We start from the raw sequence: 15,991 nt of genomic DNA, 5'->3' as shown, positions 1-15,991 counted from the left end.
CTCAACATCACTTTCTCAGGGGCAAGTAGAGATGGCAATAAATGCTGGCCGAGCCAGCAATGCCAACATCAATGAAAGATTAGAAAATAAGCATTTCATCTCAAACATACATTGTGCTCCTTTTGACTTGCATTGTTGTGTTGCTTATAGTTTCTAGACGGTCTACAGTGGAGATGCATCTGCCTAATAACAAGTATTCCATTATTGCAATTCTCTCTGTCTTAAGGATATTACAGCTTGTTTTGGCCATTCAAATGAATAACATCCTCTTCATTGGATCAAATGTAATTTGATCCTTTGTGATTGTCACTTCAAAGAACAAATGGTTTAGCAGCTCCTTGAGTTTGGAGTACAAGTTCTTGGAATATACATCATGAAACCTATTTATTGTGCAAAATACTCCAATTTTCTAACGCACCTGGATCAGAGAAAGGAGATTAGAAGTGGGGAAGGAGTAAGGTCAATATGAGAGCTGCAAGAGAGGCAAAATTTAGCATAATCAACAATCTTCCAAGTGCAATCAACTTTAATTTTTGTTATTTACAATGGTGTACAAGCAAGAAAGAAGGGCACTTACATGATTCGTCATGCTTCCGAAACACCTCAAAATGACTTGCACAGAAAATTACATTCAAGTGGCAATAAGTGAAGTAGTCAACACTTGTGTATAAAAGAAAGATGGAGAGACAGGTAGAAAGAAAAATCCCCACTCTTTAAAGATTTTGGAAAAGAATGAGTTTCAAGACCTTGCAATGAGCCTCGACTTCAATACACTGGAAATAGGGAGGAGGAGCAGCATGCTGAATGGCGTTTACCCTGTTCAGAAGGAGCATTTTGGCATAAATGGCAAAAGAGAAAGCAAAGAGCAAAAGAAAAAAAATTATTAAACAACACAAAAATAAATGACTGGAGTATGCTAATGTGTCTTTGCATTTGGCACGAAAAAAATGCAGTTTCTTCAAGATAGCATTAGCAATTTAAATGTGGGAGTCAAAGTTGGCAGTGAGGCCAAAAATGTCAACAGATGCAAAAGGACTCAGGGTGAAGTTAAAACATGGTAGTGCATATTAAGAACTGTAAGGGACAGAAAGTCCCTGAAGAACTAAAATAAACAAATTGTTAACTTCCTCAATGAAGGATATGGGGGAACTCAAATTTGAGTTAATTGTTGCACTACATTGAGGAGTTAAAGGTTGTGTGATTTCAGGGCACGCAATTTGAAGGAAGTGTAATCGTCAGCAAGGAGTGGATAGAATTGATTGGTGAGTGAAAAGGATCATTGTTGTATACAGTGGGAGAAGAGAATATTCTGAGGAATCTCACGAATTAATGGGGAAAAAGGTCAGAGGAGCAGCATGAGCTAGATAAGAGTGATTGTGAAGGGCAGTAAATGCCATACACATAACTTTGAAGATTCAAAAGGGTTTATAAAAATGGTGATATGTCCTTTCTGCTGATTGACAAGACAGTAATGGGCAGGCAAGTGTAACTGCAAATTAAGGAGCAGGTTAGAAAAAATGCATCTATTCCAGAGTAGCTAAAATGTAGAATTTTCTGCTACAAACTAATTGAAGCATGATCCAAATTATCTTAAAGGGGAACTACATCATTGCTTATAAAGAATAATAAACTGCATGGTTAGCAAGAAGAGCAAGATTAGATTATTAAAGTTTACTTATTAGTGTCACAAGTCAGCTTACATTAACACTGCAATCAAGTTACTGTGAAAATCCCCTACTTGCCACACTCTAGCGCCTGTTCGGGTACGCTGAGAGAGAATTTAGCATGGTCAGTGCACCTAACCAACACATCTTTCAGATTGTGGGAGGAAACTGGAGTACCCAGATGAAACCCACGCAGACATGGGAAGAATGTGCAGACTCCATACAGAAAGTGATCCAAGCCGGGAATCAAATCCAGGCCCTTGAGGCAGCAGTGCTAACCATTATGCCACCCAATTTTGGAGAGTGTTATGTTCATACAATCCGGTTAGGAACCACTAACCTTTTGTTTAAAGCAGACAAAGCTTGTGAAAGATTACAGCCACGTGATTCCATTTTTTTTTAAACAAACTGAAATAAACTTAACTCTCCAAAGTCAGAAAGATAACACAGTTTACAATCTCTTTTGTATACTCAAACATTCAGAATTAACACGAGGGAAATATGAATGAACAGCCAAACTGCAGGCGAATATGCCAGACCAAGACAGACCCCATGGATTTCTCAGCCACTCACCCAGATGTTAATATCCACTGAGTTATACATTCTGATTAAATTCTGCCTCTCGCAAGAGATTTCAAGTCTTCAATTTTGAAGATCTATCCCCTGAATTTCTTCAACGTCCACTCCAATTCCAACTGCCTCAACAACTGCTCACTTCCCGATGGTTTAATTATTTCTCTTGAACTTGTGTTTCAATCGCTACCCAAAGCTGCACTCCAGCACCTAACCATGGGCACCACTCCAACTCTTCAGTGACTCGGAGCAAAACCCCACTGCTCTATGGGGTTACCTTGGCCCAACTGCCTAAGCCAGCCACTGTTCACCACCTTCTCAGCCCTTCTGGACTTCTGAGTGCTACCTGTTTGAAGCGATCATATAGCATTGCTCGCATTGTCTGGCGCCCTCTCCTTTGCACCTCTCCCTGTGTCTTCCATCTCTCGGACCTCCCCCCCACCCCCATAATGCCCTCGCTCTCTGGAACATCCTCTATAGGAGGCACTGCCGATGTCCCTGCAGCTGTCAAAAGAACACCGAAAATCAGGTATGCGTGGCCTATCACCCTGCCATGGTCCACGTGTGTGTTGGAATGCCAGGGCCCACAAGGAAATGGAGTCCTCAGCCTCCAGCTGGAACCCAGTACGTTCACCTTTTGTAACAGGAGAAAAACTCTGCGATGAATGGCCTGCCGAATCAACGAAGCTTAAAGGTGAGTAATCACTTTTCTGGTTTGTCAATAACATTGCTCTTTCTTTTGTTGTACCTTTCTTCATCATTATTTTCCCTCTTCCTCCTTCAGTACTTTTCATTCTGAATCAGGAAGAGGAATGGGAAAACAAATGAAACAATTAAAAAGAAAACAAGTAGGAAACTAAAACTGAGATGCAAAGTCAAATTTTTAATGGTTGGTTGATTATGTTATTAAAGCTATACAAGCGATGGGCAATGTTTCATTAAGGATTGAGAATACTTATAAAATGAATCTGTACAGTGTTAAGGGAGGCATGCAGGGAGGAGGATCTCCTTGTAAGCCTGCTCCAGGGCCTGGCCAGGCTGGTCACAAACAGGTCCAGGCAGTGGGTGGTTGAGACGGTTGTCCAGCCTGAATATCTGCCCTGCCTCCCCTACTATGTTTGTGGCGGGGTGTCCTTGGAGAGGAGAACAGGGTGTCCACAAAGGCACTTGAGGCCTTCTGTGACCGGTGGGCATTATGGAGGCTGGTGTGGCTCCTCAGCCCCCAAAATGACATTCTTATTTAATTATATAAGGTTCCTTTAAATTTTATTTTTGTTACAGTGCCATTAAAGGACTATCAATCGGTTTAATTGGACTTTCTTTATTGGTGAACGAGTTTTTTTCCCTCCACCGGTATTCACACGAGTGCAAAGTGAGATGGAATGCCCCTTTGAAGGGGCTGTCAATTAGTCAATTTGTTTAATTGATATAAAGAATCAGTTCATCAGTTCACCCAGTAAGGAAGGACCTCTGTGTGGACCTTCTCCTGGGCCTGGCCTTTAACAGGTCTAGGTAGCAGGGGCAGGGGGCTCATCTGGCCCAATTGTCTACACCTCTGTGGCTATTATCACAGCTGGGTATCCCTGAAGGAGCATGCGGTATCCACTGACAGGCCTGTGGCCTTCCGCAATGGGTGGGTATCACAGAGACTGGAGTTCTTCCTCAGGCCCCAATATGACATCTTAATTTAATTCAGCAAGGTTCCTTCAAATATATCCACTGGAGTTTCGAAAAGTAAGAGGTAACTTGATTGAAACACACAAGATCCTGAGAGGACTTGACAGGGTGGATACGGAGGGAACATTTCCTCTTGTGGGAGAATCTAGGGCTAGGGACCACTTTTCAAAAAATAAGGGATCCCCCATTTAAGACAGAGATTCTCTCATAGGAGATTTTGGAATTCTCTTCCTCAAAAGGTGGTTAAGGCAGAATATCTTCAAGACAGAACAAGATAGATTCTTGATCAGCAAAGGGCTGTAAGGGTTATTGGGGTAGGCAGGAACGTGAAGTTGAGGTTAAAATTGGATCAGTCATGAACCTATTGAATTGCAAAGCAGGCTCAAAAGGCCAAGTGGCCGACTCCTGCTCCTAATTCACATTTGCAACATCAATTTAGAGAAATTAAAACATTTCATTCTGCACCACTATTGTTTTATATTTGGAACCTAAAATGACTATGTAGGTTAGCTTTTGTTTTGCTCAATGTCAGTGGAAAATACAGCTAACCTTAGGTACATCAGAGTACTTAATACAAAACTGAAAAGCTTTAATTTCTATTCACTGACATTTCTGAAGAGATAGTTTAAGATCAACTTCCCATTATCAATTTTACTTTGGTCTAACCATTCAATTAAAATGCCATGGCTATATAACATTTTATGTATATCCTTACATGCATTTTTAAAAGGCTATCTGCTTCAGTGTTGTGCATTTTAGGGGCATGTCACCTCATGCATAGTAATTATTAACTTGCGTTCTGTAGTGTATCAAATCAAGACATCCTTGAAACACTGCTCTAAAAGCACTGTTTTCATTACCCGGAGACTGCAGTTGTAAAGGATTGCTACTAGTTAAGGCCACTCCTGATACCATGTACTGTGGCCTCGATTGCTTGGTAATCCGGAGTCTTGGGTGGGTGCATTCGCCGGTGGTGCTACTAAGCAATGCAGGACCTCTGATCGGCTGGCAGTTTTTAGCATGTGGGACTTCCACCCCTGTGGTCCTTGATCCCAGGGAAGGCACACTACTATCTATTTAAGTGTCTATACAGGGGACTTTCCTGAAAAAAAAGGTGATGCGAGGCTCTTTAACCTGTGGGCAAGATCACTGTCACCTACATTAAGTTACGTCCTGTCTCCTTCCAGCATTTTCTTGTTTAAATATTTTTGGTACTCCACTCACATGGGCTGCGAGACAGTAAGTAAAGGGATGAAGACTACAAATAGTGATGGCGAGGCTGTAAAAGAAGAAAGTAGCACATCACAACAAGATAAAGCATCTGCAGCTACATGATATAACCAGAATTAGACCAAGGGTAGCACTGTAATATTCCCAAATAGCATTAATATCAGGTAGGAATCTGTCACAGATAGGGTGGGGAGAGCTTAAAATCTTGTACCCTTTCTCTTACTGTCCGTAATCAGGGTGGTATTGAAGAGGAAGGTGTGTGTATTTCCTAGATCCTGAAGAGTATTGTTGATTTAAATAACGGTAGCAGGGCTTTTGGGTTGCTTAGGGTGTATCAGCTTCATTTTCTCCTTTTCCCTTCACCTCAGAACGAAAGAAACCTTCAAGCACCTCAGACTGTCCAATGTCACCTGGGACACTACTGCCCTCAGGTGGCTGCTCAGCATCCACTGCACTCCCCTCTGGCACTTGAACTAGTTGGGCCATCTCCCTCACTTTCTGTTTGTCAGATTGGGAACTTCTTTGGTCCCGAGTTAAATCTTGGAAGAAAGTTTCTGCTTAGCTATGCTGCATTTGCTTCAAACTGTCCTGCTTCTGGTCCAGCTCTGGCTCTGATTCACTTTAAAATCTATGGTCTCTATCGTTGCTCTGTTAAAGTCTGTGGCCTCTGTCCTGTCTCCCTTAGATTCTATTGGCTTTGCTTTAGCCTCTAACTCTGTTTCTATCACACACCCCCCCCGCCTCCAGACTCCCCATAGGAGTTTAGAGGTTTCTTCAGATCTATGCAGTAGAGCAAGATTTTGCTCATTTGTCAGCTTCCCCAGTCTTTGTGGGCTGCCCTAGCTCTGCTGAACACAATACCACCCTTCCATCCATGTCATTATGTGGCATGGCTAGCATGTTGTCTCACAGCCCCAGGGACCTGGGTTCAATTCTGACATCGGGTGACTGTGGAGTTTGCACATTCTCCCCATGTCTGCATGGGTTTCCTTTGGGTGCTCCGGTTCCCTCCCACACTCCAAAGATGTTCAGGTTAGGTGGATTGGCCATGCTCAATTGCCCCTTAGTGTCAGGGGGATTATCAGGGTAAATGCGTGGAGTTACGGGGATAGGATTGTCGTTGGTACAGGCTCGATGGGCCTCCTTCTGCACTATAGGGATTCTAGGATTATTCTACATTGATAAGCTTGGTAGTACCCCAACTGTCTCTACCCAGGTGACCAATTTACTCTGTGGGTAAATTTTAACGAAAGAAACCTTCAAGCACTTTCCAGTAACCCTTTTATCAACACTGTTGTATTTGTTCTGCTTTCAGCTGGCATCTCTAATCTTTGCTACAAATAAGATTTAAAGACTGCCAGTGTCCCAGAGTTGATTATGGCTATGGCAAAAATAGTCATTTCTCCTTAAAACAAAAAATCCTGACAGATGCCTGGATTGGTGATTGTAATAGTTGAAAACTGAAGTAACCACTTTCAGGGCCATAGTTACTAGTTTGGCTATTGTGCCCCCTGTTGGATGATGCTGGTAATGCCAGTGAAATTCCCTTCTGCGTCCAGGTTTTGTACATTGAATAGAAACAGGCCGGGGTCCAGCCCTTTACCATCCGGACTCTTACCTTGGAGACTGATCTATTTTTCCTTCCCTCCTACTATTCTCTCAAGCACCTTTCTGCTTCATCTACCACCGCCCTAGTTTGCAGCAGTTACTAAAGCCAGGTTTATTTTGAGTTAAAGATTTGTGGATCAATTCATAGTCATCTATGATGGATGATTCCTTGGATTTTGAAACTTTTTGTTCTTTCATGTAGGGTTTTAAATTCCTTTCTCTTAATCCCTCATAAGAGTAGTCAGTTTTGAGCACTCACCGACATTTAGAGCAAATAGAATTCTTTGAAATCCGAGGAAGGTTTGAGTAGATTTTTTTGTGACAATCCCCAAATCTCTGGTAGTATGCTTCTAGTACTTATTCATCAGCACTCAAGATAGCCTGGTTTAGCCATCTAAATACTTTCACTAAAAGTGCAAGGAATTCTGTGGCAAGTAAACTTACCTCCTGACTCAGACATAGAATCCTAGAGTGCAGAAGGAGGCCATTTGGCCCATCGAGTCTGCACTGACTACAACCCCACCCAGGCCACATCCCCATAACCCCATGCATTTACCCTAGCTAGCCCCCTTGACATTAAGGGGCAATTTAGCATGGCCAATCCACCTAACCCGCACATCTTTGGACTGTGGGAGGAAACTGGAGCACCTGGAGGAAACCCATGGGGTATAAACTCAGATGTGTCTGCATGGGTTTATACCCCAAAATGTCTTGGTGAGATCTGGTCAGGGACCATTAAAGTTTTGTTTAAAATATACACCGTTTGAAATTTAAGACACCTACAAAGGGAATAAAGCCACAAGGTTCGATGAGTTTTGAATGAACAAAAAATTAACTTTACTATAGAAGGTCAAAATACAACACAACTTAGAATATTTATCTAATATGCAAACATTTAAGATTAATATGAGGTACATATGAATAGACAGGGAACTATGGTCAAACACACCATACTATACAAAACATAGTAAATGCAACCATGATAAATCCCATAGGTTTCTCAGCAACCCAACTAAACATCAGTCAACACTGAGACAACCAATCTTGGTAAAACTCCATCTCCCTCAAGAGGGACTCCAAACTTTTCACTTTTAAAGATCAAGGGCCTGATTTTACCAAAACTTTGCGCCCGTTTTCAGGTGCGAAATCACGGTAAAGTTGGGCGTCAGACCTATACCACGATCTGCACCCAATTCTGAGCAGATCGCAGCTTTACCAACACCCGATTCAGGTGCAGGTCCGGCCCGCGCCCGAATTGGGCGGCCCGACAATTTAAATGCATTTGCATGCATTTAAAGCGACTTAATGAACCGCGCGCCCAACCCTACCACCAAATCCCACTTTACCCATTCTGCATCCGCACTGTAAGCTACCTGCAAATAAAAGTCTGAAGTCATCGCTGCAGCTTCCGAAGAGTGGGGTCAGAGCCTCCAATGGCTCCGAGACCCAGGTCATCCTCTGGTTGTGGGGCTGGGGGGGGGGGGGGTGGGGGGGGCGTGGCCTAGATCATCCTCTGGTCGGGGGGGGGGGGTCCGCTGCCAGTCTGTGGCCGATCAGTGGGGGGAGAGAGGGCAGGGGGGTCTGCCGCCACTCTGCGGGCAATCCCTCCTCCCCACCAGAGGAACGAATCCCTCCTGCCAGAGTGGACGTGCGGCCATGCCATCCCACAAAACCTTCAGGATGAAGCAATTCCTCGCTAAGAAGATGAAGCCGAACCGGCCGATTCCACATTGGATCCGCATGAAAACCAACTACAAGATCAGTACAATCCAAGAGGAGACACTGGAGAAGGACCAAGCTGGGCCTGTAAAGGGATACACCATCATTGGCACACTACCAGCCACAGCCATCTCTCCCACTCTTGCCCCTGCAGGGAAGAGTAATCTGTGGCTGCTAGTGTACCAGTGATGGTGTATCCCTTTACAGGCCCAGCTTAGGCCTTCTCCAGTGTCTCCTCTTGGACTTGTAGCCAGTTTTCATGCAGATTCACTGTGGAATCGGCCGGTTCTGCTTCATCTTCTTAGCGAGGAATCGCTTCATCCTGAAGGTTTTGTGGGATGGCATGGCTGCACGTCCACTCCGGGAGGAGGGATTCGTTCCTCCAATGGGGAGGAGGGATCGCCTGCAGAGTGGCGGCGGAACCCCCCTGCCCCTCCCTCCTCACCGATCGGCTGCAGACTGGCAGCTGAACCCCCCCACCGACCAGAGGATGATCTGGGTCCCACCCCCCAACCAGTGGATGACCGTCAGAGAGCCGCTCTCTCCGCTTTATTTTCCGCGCCCGGGCGCGCTCTGTCAGATTTTTTTCGAACTGCACATGCACAGTTCAGAGCTCCAATCGGTCCACCAGTGCTAAGCCCCGCCCACAGCACGAATCGGACCGGAGCCGGCAAAACACGTATGGGCACGCTGGAAAGAGGATTCCAGGCACAGATCTATTTGACGCCCAGATTCGGCACTTAGACTCAAAATAGTAAAATCAGGCCCCAAGTCTCTGAATTCCCTCGATGCTGCTTCAACCCACACTGTCTCAAATGGCTACAAATCTCCCTAGGTTTTCAATCTTGTCTCTTGTCAAGAATCCCATGTTTACCCTGCAATCTCTACTTACTGGTGCAATTTCAGCTCTTTAATCTCTGGTTAGCTTCACTGGGCTAGCACTGCCCCTAGATTCCACCAAGCTCCAATCTCCCGTTACCCTCAGCTACAAATGGCTCCCAGGGTTCTACTGAGCCCTTACTCTTTCCAGCACAGGGCCAATGACCTCCTTCCACCTTCTCAGCTGCCCAAGACTTCTCCTGAGCTCCTGAAATGCACAGAATTTCAAATGGCTGCTGGAGCCACAACTCAAAAGATCCAGAAAATGGGAACACTTTTGGTGCCTGGAGCCTGCTACCAGCAGCAACTTCTCAGTATAACCTCCCACAGAATACTCACACCCAGCAAACACTAATAAATTGTATCCTCTGAACTTTCTTAAGCTCTATCGATTTCCATGACAACATCGCATTCTAGAGCTCACTGAATGCTTTTAAATTAAGTGTAGCTTTAATTCCCAAAAGAAAACAACTCTCTGAGCTATTCTTTTTTAAGCAGTGTGGAAATGTCAGACAGGATTTTCCCACCCTTGCCACCGGGGTGGGGCAGGGTGAGGGGCAGGGAATCTTCCAGTCTCACCAAAGGCGCACCAGCACCATGGGTTTCCTGGTGGTGTAGGGTGCTTTCAATGGGAAATCCCATTGACAGCAGAAGGACCAAAAGATTCAACCACCAGCCAGCGGTAGGCTGCAGAGGAACACACCGTGGGGGGTGTAGTGGGGGGGGGGGGGGGGGGGGCAAAGAACCCCAACCCTTGTCTCCAATTCTCCAGCTAAATAATCCTACTTGCTGTTTTATGATCTTACCTTTCTGGTTGTTAATCCCTTGAATCAACATGACTCAAACTTTGAAGTTGTAATAGCCTTCAAGCTGCTTTTATCTCATTTTCTACAGTTAATCTTGAACCTTCCCGAAACTAAAATGCCTTTAAAATATTCAATTTTATGATTTATGGTTCCTATGAACCGTGAACTGGGTATTTATAACAGGTATAATACTCCCCACTTGCCTAGATGAATGCAGCTCCAACAAAACTCAAGAAAATTGACACCACCTAGGACAAAGCAGCCCGCTTGTCTGGCATCCAATCCACTCCCTTAATCATTCACCCCCCTCAACCACTGCACTCAGTGGCGGCAGTGTGTTCCATCTACAAGATGCACTGCAGGAATTCAGCAAAGCTCCTTTGTCAGCACCTTCCAAACCCACAACCTCTACCATCTAGAAGGACAAGGGCAGCAGACACATGGAAGCACCTATACTTGCAAGTTCCCTTCCAAGGTACATAACATCCTGACTTAGAACCATACTGTTGTTCCTACACTGACACTGGGTCATCCTAAGAGCGCTATGAGTGCTCCTACAATGCATGGACAGCAGCGATTCAAGAAGGCAGCTCCTTCTCAAGAGCAATTAGGGATGAGCCTATCCAGTGACACCTGCATCCAATGACCAAATAAAAAAAAGATAGTCAAAAGGAAACCATGCAGCTCATTACATCTATTGCATCAACCAGCTCTTCGAAAGAACTATGCAATTAGTGCTACTCTCCTGCTCTTTCTCCATTATCTCTTTTCAATGTTCATGCTACATCAAAAGCAATGAAGTTTTTTCTCAGGAAGAGGGGCTGGTGCAGAGTGGGAGAGTTAATTAAGTCAGGAATTGAAATGAGTAATGGGAAAATAGAAACAACTGGTTAACAAAACTGCAAACTTGACAAACATAGAAACATAGAAGATAGGAGCAGGAGGAGGCCATTTGGCCCTTCGAGCCTGCTCCACCATTCATTAAGATCATGGGTGATCATCCAACTCAATAGTCTAATCCTGCTTTTTCCCCATAACCGTTGATCCCATTTGCCCCAAGTGTTATATCCAGCCGCCTCTTGAATGCATTCAATATTTTGGCATCAACTACTTCCTGTGGTAATGAATTCCACAGGCTCACCACTCTTTGGGTGAAGAAATATCTCCTCACCTCCATCCTAAATGGTCTATCCTGAATCCTCAGACTGTGACCCCTGGTTCTGAACTCCCCCACCATCGGATTCCCTGTATCTATCCTGTCTAGACCTTTTAGAATTTTGTAAGTCTCTATGAGATCCCCCCCTCATTCATCTGAACTCCAGCGAAAACAATCCTAGTCTAATCAATTTCTTCTCATACATCAGTCCCGCCATCCCCAGAATCAGCCTGGTAAATCTTTGCTGCACTCCCTCGAGAGCAAGAACATCCTTCCTCAGCAAAGGAGACCAAAACTGCACACAATACTCCAGGTGTGGCCTCACCAAGGCCCTGTATAGTTGCAACAACACATCCCTGCTCCTGTACTCGAAACCTCTCACAATAATGGTCAACATGCCATTTACCTTCTTTACCACCTGCTGAACCTGCATGCTTACCTTCAGTGACTGGTGCACAAGGATACCCAGGTCCCGCTGCATACTCCCCTCTCCCAATTTACAGCCATTCGGGTAGTAATCTGCCTTCTTGTTTTTGCTTCCAAAGTGAATAACCTCACACTTATCCAAATTATACTGCATCTGTCATTGATTAGTCCACTCACCCAACCTGTCCAGATCATGCTGAAGGATCTTTGCATCTTCGTCACCTGGTATCATCTGCAAACATGGAGATGTTACATTTTGTTCCCTCATCCAAATCATTAATATAGATTGTGAATAGCTGGGGTCCCAGCACCAATCCCTGTGGCACTCCATTAGTTACTGCCTGCCAATTTGAAAAGCATCTATTAATTCCTACTCTTTGTTTTCTCTCTGCCAACCAGTTTTCTATCCATCTCAATACACTTCCTCCAATCCCATGTGCTTTAATCTTGCACGATAATCCCTTGTGCGGGACTTTGTCAAATGCTTTCTGAAAGTCCAAATATACCACATCTACTGGTTCCCCCTCGTCAACTCTACTAGTTAAATCTTCAAAGAATTCCAACAGATTTGTCAAGCATGATTTTCCCTTCATAAATCCATGCTGACTGTCTGATCCTGCCACTGCTTTCTAAATGCTCTGCTATAAAGTCCTTGATAATGGATTCAAGAATTTTCCCCATTACCGATGTTAAGTTTACTGGTCTACAATTCTCTGTTTTCTCTCTACCTCCCTTTTTGAATATTGGAGTGACATTCGCTACCCTCCAATCTACAGGGACTGTTCCAGAGTCTATTGAATCCTGGAAGATGACCACCAATGCATCCACTATTTCTAGAGCCACTTCCTTAAGTACTCTGGGATGTAGATTATCTGCTAATATTGATCTCCCTCAGCTCTTCCCTCACTAAATCTTGCATGCGCCAACATTTCTAGCATCTGGTTTGTGTCCTTTTTTGTGAAGGCAGAACCAAAGTATGTATTCAGTTGCTTGGCCATTTCTTTGTCCCCTATTATACATTCCCCGTTTCTGTCTGTAGGGGACCTCCATTTGTCTTCACCAACCTCTTTCTCTTCACGTATCTATAGAAACTCTTAGTGTCAGTCTTTATGTTCCCTGCAAACTTACTTTCGCACTGTATTTTCCCCTTCTTACTCAATCCCTTGGTCCTTCTTTGCTAAATTCTAAACTGCTCCCAATCCTCAGACCTATTATTTTTCTTGGCTTCCGTATGCTTCTTCCTTAGATCGGATACTCTCTAATTTCCTTTGTAAGCTATGGATTGACCTCTTACCCATTTTGCTTTTGTGCCAGACAGGAATAAACAGTTGCTGCAGTTCCCCCATGCGTTCCTTGAATGTTTGCCATTGTCTATCGCCTGTCATCCCTTTAAGTAACTCTCCCCAATCTATCAAGGCCAACTGACGTCTCATATCCTCAGTTTCCTTTATCAAGATTCAGCATCCTAGCCTCCGAATCAACTATTTCACTCTCCATCTTGATAAAAAATTCTATCATGTTATAGTCACTCATCCCGAAGGGGTCTCATACAGTGAGATTGACAATGATTCCCTTCTCATTACACAGTATCCCGTCTAGAATGGCCTGCTCTCTAGTTGGTTCCTCCACATATTGGTCAAGAAAACCATCCCATATACACTCCAAGAATTCGTCTCTACGGCATTGTGGCTAATTTGATTTACCCAATCTATATGCAGATTAAAATCAGCCATGATCACCAATAGTCCCTTATCACATGCATCACTAATTTCATGTTTAATGCCATTCTCAACATCACCACTGCAGTTTGGGGGTCTATATGTGACACCCACTAATGCTTTTTGCCCCTTGGTATTTCTTGGTTTGAAGGCAAGGATAGATAGATTTTTGAACAGTAAAGGAATTAAGGGTTATGTTGAGCGGGCGGGTAAGTGGAGCTGAGTCCACGAAAAGGTCAGCCATGATCTTATTGAATGACAGAGCAGGCTCGAGTGGCCAGATGGCCTACTCCTAGTTCTTATATTCTCAACTCTACCCATACAGACTCCACGTTGTCAGAGCCAATATCCTTTCTCACTATTGTGTTAATTTCCCCTTTAACCAGCTGTGCCACTCCACCACCTTTTCCTATATGGCTGTCCTTCCTAAATATTGAATACCCTGGAACATTCAATTCCTACCCCTGGTCACCCTACAGCCATGTCTCCGTAATCTCAATTATATCGTACCCGTTTATATCTATCTGCACGATTAGTTCATTCAATTTATTGCAAATGCTCCACGCATTAAGGTACAGAGCCTTTAAGCTTGTCTTTTTAACATTGTTTGTCTTGATCCCAGTATTTTTCTCTATAGCCCTGTTTGAACTTTGTCCTTGGTTTCTCTGCCTATCACTTTTCTACCTTTTGTTTTTGTCCTTGCTCCCTCCTTCTCTGACACCTTACGTAGGTTCCCATCCCCCTGGCATATTAGTTTAAATGTGGAGATGCCGGCGTTGGACTGGGGTAAACACAGTAAGAAGTTTAACAACACCAGGTTAAAGTCCAACAGGTTTATTTGGTAGCAAAAGCCACACAAGCTTTCGAGGCTCTGAGCCCCTTCTTCAGGTGAGTGGGAATTCTGTTCACAAACAGAACTTATAAGACACAGACTCAATTTACATGAATAATGGTTGGAATGCGAATACTTACAACTAATCCAGTCTTTAAGAAACAAAACAATGGGAGTGGGGAGAGCATCAAGACAGGCTAAAAAGATGTGTATTGTCTCCAGACAAGACAGCCAGTGAAACTCTGCAGGTCCACGCAACTGTGGGAGTTACAAATAGTGTGACATAAACCCAATATCCCGGTTGAGGCCGTCCTTGTCACACTATTTCACATAAATATTTCTGCTTTTTTCCTCCTGAGTCTTTATCATGCGATCCTAGAATCAGAATTTATGTCACACTATTTGTAACTCCCACAGTTGCGTGGACCTGCAGAGTTTCACTGGCTGTCTTGTCTGGAGACAATACACATCTTTTTAGCCTGTCTTGATGCTCTCCCCACTCCCATTGTTTTGTTTCTTAAAGACTGGATTAGTTGTAAGTATTCGCATTCCAACCATTATTCATGTAAATTGAGTCTGTGTCTTATAAGTTCTGTTTGTGAACAGAATTCCCACTCACCTGAAGAAGGGGCTCAGAGCCTCGAAAGCTTGTGTGGCTTTTGCTACCAAATAAACCTGTTGGACTTTAACCTGGTGTTGTTAAACTTCTTACTATATTAGTTTAAACCCTTCCCAACCGCTTTAGCAAACACTCCCCCTAGGACATCAGTCCCAGTCCTGTCCAGGTGTAACCTGTCCAATGTGTACACGTCCCACCTCCCCCAGAATCAATCCCAATGCCCCAGGAATCTGAAACCAATCTCTTCAGCCACGTGTTTATCCTTTATATCCTGTCATTCCTACTCTGACGAGCATGTGGCACCGTTAGTAACCCTGAGATAACTACCTTTGAGCTCTCTGTACTCTGCTTTTAGAACCTCATTGTTTTTTTACTTATGTCATTTGTACCAACATCTACTACGACTACAGGTTGTTCGCCCTCCCCCTTCCAGAATGTCCTGCAGCGGATCAGAGACGTCCTTGACCCTAGCACCAGGGAGGCAACATACCATCCTGGAGTCTTGTTTGTGGCCACAGAAACGCCTGTCTATCCCCCCTACAGTTGAATCTCCTATAACTAGTGCACTGGCACACTTTTTACCCCTCCCCTCTGCAGCAGAACCAACCGTGGTGCAACGAGTTTGGCTGCTGCTGCTTCTCCCAAAGAGGTCATTCCCCTCAACAGTATCCAAAGCAGTATGTCTGTTTTGCAGGGGAATGGCAACAAGAGATTCCTGCACTACTTGCCTATCTCTCTTGCTCTGTCTGATGGTCACCCATTCCCTTCCTGCCTGCGGAGTCTGCTGTGTGACCACCTCTCTATACGTGCTATCCAAGATACTGACTCGCGGATGCTCCAGTGTCTCCAGCCACTGCTCCAGCTCTGAAAGTCAAGCTTCCAGGAGCTTTAGCTGGAGACACTTCCTGCATGCATGCTGACCCAGGGGACAGGAACTGTCCCCAGCCTGCCACATGGAGCAAGAGGAGCAAACCACAGCTTGGAGCTCTCTTGTCTTGTCTTACCCCTTTAAATTAAACTTTTGAAAGATGTTTTGTTTCAGATTATATCCAATTCTCTGGGGCCCTTCTTTCCTGCTCCTCAT

The sequence above is a fragment of the Mustelus asterias genome, chromosome 2, assembly GCF_964213995.1.
Source record: "Mustelus asterias chromosome 2, sMusAst1.hap1.1, whole genome shotgun sequence".
NCBI classification, from domain to species: domain Eukaryota; kingdom Metazoa; phylum Chordata; class Chondrichthyes; order Carcharhiniformes; family Triakidae; genus Mustelus; species Mustelus asterias.
Note: the sequence above shows the minus strand (reverse complement) of the source record.